This window comes from Rhipicephalus sanguineus, chromosome 10 (assembly GCF_013339695.2).
Source record: "Rhipicephalus sanguineus isolate Rsan-2018 chromosome 10, BIME_Rsan_1.4, whole genome shotgun sequence".
In the NCBI taxonomy this organism is placed as follows: domain Eukaryota; kingdom Metazoa; phylum Arthropoda; class Arachnida; order Ixodida; family Ixodidae; genus Rhipicephalus; species Rhipicephalus sanguineus.
The window spans coordinates 50,204,864-50,211,185 of NC_051185.1; positions in this window are offsets into that span (position 1 = coordinate 50,204,864).

A 6,322-nucleotide genomic window follows, 5' to 3' on the forward strand; every position below is an offset into this window, starting at 1 on the left:
ATTGGAAAATTTTCCATTCTTGGACTGTTTCACGTCTAGTCGCATTTGGACAAAATAAACTTTCGCGTGATTTTCGGCCAAAAGGTAAGCCTCTAGCCTTTGGAAATTTTCCATTCTTGGACTGTTTCACTTCTCGTCGCATTTGGAGAACGTCAACTTTCGCGTGATTTCCGGCCAAAATGTAAGCCTGTAGCCTCTGGAAATTTTCCATTTTTCGACTGTTTCACTTCTCGTCGCATTTGGACAAAGTAAACTTTCGGGTGATTTTCAGCCAGAAGTTAAGCCTATAGCCTTGGGAAATTTTCCATTTTTCGACTGTTTCACGTCTAGTCGCATTTGGACAAAGTAAACTTTCGGGTGATTTTGAGCCAAAAGGTAAACCTATACCCTTGGAAAGTTTCCATTCTTGGACTGTTTCACTTCTCGTCGCATCTGGACCAAGTAAACTTTCGGGTGATTTCGGGCCACAAGGTAAGCCTTTGCAATTTTCCATTCTTGGACTGTTTCACTTCTTGTCGCATTTGGACAAAGTAAACATTCGGGTGATTTCGAGCCAAAAGGTAAGCCTTTGGAAATTTTCCATTCTTGGACTGTTTCACTTCTCGTCGCATTTGGACAAAGTAAACTTTCGGGTGATTTCGAGCCAAAAGGTAAGCCTATAGCCTTTGGAAATTTTCCATTCTTAGGCTGCTTCACTTCTCGTCGCATTTGGACAAAGTAAACTTTCGGGTGAATTTCAGCCAGAAGGTAAGCCTATAGCCTTTGAAAATTTTCCATTCTTGGACTGTTTCGCTTCTCGTCGCATTCGGGAAAGTACACTTTCGGGTGATTTCGAGCCAAAAGGTAAGCCTATAGCCTTTGGAAATTTTCCATTCTTGGACAGTTTCACTTCTCGTCGCATTTGGACAAAGTAAACTTTCGGGTGATTCCGCGCCAAAAGGTAAGCTTATAGCCTTTGGAAATTTTCCATTCTTGGACTGTTTCACTTCTCGTCGCATTTGGACAAAGTAAACTTTCGGGTGATTTTCAGCCAGAAGGTAAGCCTAGAGCCTTTGGAAATTTTCCATTCTTGGACTGTTTCACTTCTCGTCGCATTTGGACAAAGTAAACTTTCGGGTGATTCCGAGCCAAAAGGTAAGCTTATAGCCTTTGGAAATTTTCCATTCTTGGACTGTTTCACTTCTCGTCGCATTCGGACAAAGTACACTTTCGGGTGATTTCGAGCCAAAAGGTAAGCCTATAGCCTTTGGAAATTTTCCATTCTTGGACTGTTTCACTTCTCGTCGCATTTGGACAAAGTAAACTTTCGGGTGATTCCGAGCCAAAAGCTAAGCTTATAGCCTTTGGAAATTTTCCATTCTTGGACTGCTTCACTTCTCGTCGCATTTGGACAAAGTAAACTTTCGGGTGATTTTCAGCCAGAAGGTAAGCCTAGAGCCTTTGGAAATTTTCCATTCTTGGACTGTTTCACTTCTCGTCGCATTTGGACAAAGTAAACTTTCGGGTGATTCCGAGCCAAAAGGTAAGCTTATAGCCTTTGGAAATTTTGCATTCTTGGACTGCTTCACTTCTCGTCGCATTTGGACAAAGTAAACTTTCGGGTGATTTTCAGCCAGAAGGTAAGCCTAGAGCCTTTGGAAATTTTCCATTCTTGGACTGTTTCACTTCTCGTCGCATTTGGACAAAGTAAACTTTCGGGTGATTCCGAGCCAAAAGGTAAGCTTATAGCCTTTGGAAATTTTCCATTCTTGGACTGTTTCACTTCTCGTCGCATTTGGACAAAGTAAACTTTCGGGTGATTTCGAGCCAAAAGGTAAGCCTATAGCCTTTGGAAATTTTCCATTCTTGGACTGTTTCACGTCTAATCGCATTTGGACAAAATAAACTTTTGCGTGATTTCGAGCCAAAAGGTAAGCCTATAGCCTTTGGAAATTTTCCATTCTTGGACTGTTTCACTTCTCGTCGCATTTGGACAAAAAATAAACATTCGGGTGATTTTCAGCCAGAAGGGAAGCCTATAGCCTTTGGAAATTTTCCATTCCTGGACTGTTTCACTTCTCGTCGCATTTGGACAAAGTAAACTTTCCGGTGATTTTCAGCCAGAAGGTAAGCCTATAGCCTTTGGAAATTTTCCGATTTTCGACGGTTTCACGTCTAGTCGCATTTGGCCTTAATAAACTTTCGGATGATTTCCGGCCAAAAGGTAAGCCTATAGCCTTTGGAAATTTTCCATTCTTGGACTGTCTCACTTCTCGTCGCATTTGGACAAAGTAAACTTTCGGGTGATTTTCCGCCAAAAGGTAAGCCTATAGCCTTTGGAAATTTTCCATTCTTGGACTGCTTCACTTCTCGTCGCATTTAGACAAAGTAAACTTTCCGGTGATTTTCAGCCAGAAGGTAAGCCTATAGCCTTTGGAAATTTTCCATTTTTCGACTGTTTCAGGTCTAGTCGCATTTGGCCTAAATAAACTTTCGGGTGATTTTCAGCCAGAAGGTGAGCCTATAGCTTTTGGAAATTTTCCGATTTTCGACGGTTTCACGTCTAGTCGCATTTGGCTTTAATAAACTTTCGGATGATTTCCGGCCAAAAGGTAAGCCTATAGCCTTTGGAAATTTTCCATTCTTGGACTGCTTCACTTCTCGTCGCATTTGGACAAAGTAAACTTTCGGGTGATTTTCAGCCAGAAGGTAAGCCTATAGCCTTTGAAAATTTTCCATTTTTGGACGATTTCACTTCTCGTCGCATTTGGACAATGTAAACTTTCGGGTGATTTCGAGCCAAAAGGTAAGCCTATAGCCTTTGGAAATTTTCCATTCTTGGACTGTTTCACTTCTCGTCGCATTTGGACAAAGTAAACTTTCGGGTGATTTTCAGCCAGAACGTAAGCCTTTCGAAATTTGCCATTTTTCGACTGCCTCACGTCTAGTCGCATTTGGCCTAAATAAACTTTCGGATTATTTCCGGTCAAAAAGGTAAGCCTATAGCCTTTGCAAATTTTCCATCCTTCGACTGTTTCACGTCTATTTGCATTAGAACAAAATAAACTTCCGGTGATTTCCAGCCAAAAGATAAGTTTACAGCCTTTGATAATCTTGGATTACTCGATTTCTTGAAAATACTCTAGCTTTACCTCTTTACATAAAATTTCACCTATTTTTGTTTGTGGTGTGACGCGAGTATGGAGACGCCCCGCCACGGTGGTCTAGTGGTTGTGGCGCTCGACTGCTGACCCGAAGGTCGCGGGATCGAATCCCGGCCGCGGCGGCTGCATTTTCGATCGAGGCGAAAATGTCTGAGGCCCGTGTACTTTGATTTAGGTGCACGTTAAAGAACCCCAGGTGGTCAAAATTTCCGGAGCCCTCCACTACGGCGTCTCTCATAATCACATCGTGGTTTGGGGACGTTAAACACCAGATATTAAAAAAATAAAGTATGGAGACTCATGCATAGAAACCTCCTGTTTACTATTCCGGTCATGAGATAACAGGACGTGCAGGCCAACTTGAAAACAGCGTATGTTGTACCGTTCTAGTAGCCGAGTAGTAAAGCATTAGCTTCATAACGGGAAGGGCGGTGGTTCGAATCCCACTGTCGGCATTTTTTCAAAATATATATGGTTACAGCCTTTAAATTCCTTAATGTTTTATTTTTTCTGATGTTTTGCCGCGCTTTGATAAAAACGTATAGCGCATTTTCCACCAAATTCTTCACCACAGCGGTAGCCAAGTGGTTGGGCGTCCGCTTCCAATGTGGGAGGTACCGGGTTCGATACCCAGTGCCGGCCGGAGACCCACCGGTTTTCTAAGGGGTAGAGGGGCACCCTCACCTGGCGCCTGGTTATTTATGGGTACTCACCTCGACCGGGGACCTACCGGTAAAATAGGAACAAGCGGGCTTCGTGGTGGTGCTACGGCAGTACGATGCTTAAATCGCTTGGGGGGGCACCCCACAATGTGGGAACTTGGCGGCATGGGACCACCGGACCTTACGGTCCCATGCTGTTAGTAACGTGCCCCCTGTTTTTTAAATAAAAAAATTATATCGTTTTTTTTATAAAAATACAGCACACAACATTTCAAGACCTGTCGAGTACCTCCTTCATGCTTAACTGCCGCTCTCCCCATTAAATCAGCCCATGCTCACACATCATGCAGCGAGCACTTCGACATCAGTAGCATGAACACTGTGGGACTTCTTTATGTCTTAGCAAAGCCACCTGTGTGATTCGAACCATCACCCTTTTGGGTATGAACTGAGCACCATACACACTCATCCGTCGGCACAGCGCAACATGCGTTGTTTATAAGTTCGTCTCCTAACAACTGCAGCTCATGCTTTAAAAAAAAAAATTACAGGGCCGTTTCAGTCTCTATAGACCAACGGCCTTCACCTCTCCTTTTTTTTTTTTTTTTGCCGCCACGCCGCCGCTGTGTTTCGAACCACCAACCATTCCATTACGAGCGTAACACCTTACCGACTCGGCTACTGGAATGGAACAGATAACATCGTTTAAATGTTGGTCTGTGTATTATGCGGCCCATAGTTCACTATCAAATGCTAAGGTTGCGTTTCCGAGTCAGGGTGCACACAGCATAAATGAATTTCACTGGTCTCCTTGAAGGAAAATAAAATGATCTGCAGTTTCTTGATTCCTTAAGGTTATTTAGTATTTTGAAAAAATTTATTTATTGCCTGTCTTACACGGCAATGGTGAGCCTATAGCCTTTGGAAATCTTGGATATTTTTATTTTTCCAAGGTTCGCCGTATTTCCGTGAAACTGAATTTCTCAGCACTTCTCGCTCGAATGATCAGCCTGTAGCCTTTAGAAAGCTTTGATTGCTTGAAAATTTGTCTTATATCATTAAAATTGAATTTGAGCATTTCTAGGCAGAATGGCAGGCCTCTCCCTTTTAAATTTTTTCCATTCTTCAACTCCTTCACGACGAGTCGGATTTGGACAAAAAAATTCGGGTAATTTCCGGCCAAAGGTAAGTCTATAACCTTTGGAAATCATCCATTCTTCGACTGTTTGACTTCTCGTCGCATTTGGACAATGTAAACCTACGAGTGATTTCGAGCCAAAAGGTAAGCCTATAGCCTTTGGAAATTTTCCATTCTTGGACTGTTTCACTTCTCGTCGCATTTGGACATAGTAAACTTTCCGGTGATTTTCAGCCAGAAGGTAAGCCTATAGCTTTTGGAAATTTTCCATTTTTCGACTGTTTCAAGTCTAGTCGCATTTGGCCTAAATAAACTTTCGGATGATTGCGGCCAAAAGGTAAGCCTATAGCCTTTGGAAATTTTCCATTCTTGGACTGTTTCACTTCTCGTCGCATTTGGACATAGTAAACTTTCCGGTGATTTTCAGCCAGAAGGTAAGCCTATAGCCTTTGGAAATTTCCCATTCCTGGACTGTTTCACTTCTCGTCGCATTTGGACAAAATAAACTTTCGCATGATTTTCGGCCAAAAGGTAAGCCTATAGCCTTTGGAAATTTTCCATTCTTGGACTGTTTCAATTCTCGTCGCATTTGGCCATAGTAAACTTTCCGGTGATTTTCAGCCAGAAGGTAAGCCTATAGCCTTTGGAAATTTTCCATTTTTCGACTGTTTCAAGTCTTGCCGCATTTGGCCTAAATAAACTTTCGGATGATTCCGGCCAAAAGGTAAGCCTATAGCCTTTGGAAATTTTCCATTCTTGGACTGTTTCACTTCTCGTCGCATTTGGACATAGTAAACTTTCCGGTGATTTTCGGCCAAAAGGTAAGCCTATAGCCTTTGGAAATTTTCCATTCTTGGACTGTTTCAATTCTCGTCGCATTTGGCCATAGTAAACTTTCCGGTGATTTTCAGCCAGAAGGTAAGCCTATAGCCTTTGGAAATTTTCCATTTTTCGACTGTTTCAAGTCTTGCCGCATTTGGCCTAAATAAACTTTCGGATGATTCCGGCCAAAAGGTAAACCTATAGCCTTTGGAAATTTTCCATTCTTGGACTGTTTCACTTCTCGTCGCATTTGGAGAAAGTAAACTTTCGGGTGATTTTCAGCCAGAAGGTAAGCCTATAGCCTTTGGAAATTTTCCATTCTTGGCCTGTTTCACTTCGCGTCGCATTTGGACAAACTAAACTTTCGGGTGATTTTCAGCCGAAAGGTAAGCCTATAGCCTTTGGAAATTTTCCATACTTGGACTGTCACTTTTCGTCGCATTTGGACAAAGTAAACTTTCGGGTGATTCCGAGCCAAAAGGTAGGCTTAAAGCATTTGGAAATTTTCCATTCTTGGACTTTTTCACTTCTCGTTGCATTTGGACAAAGTAAACTTT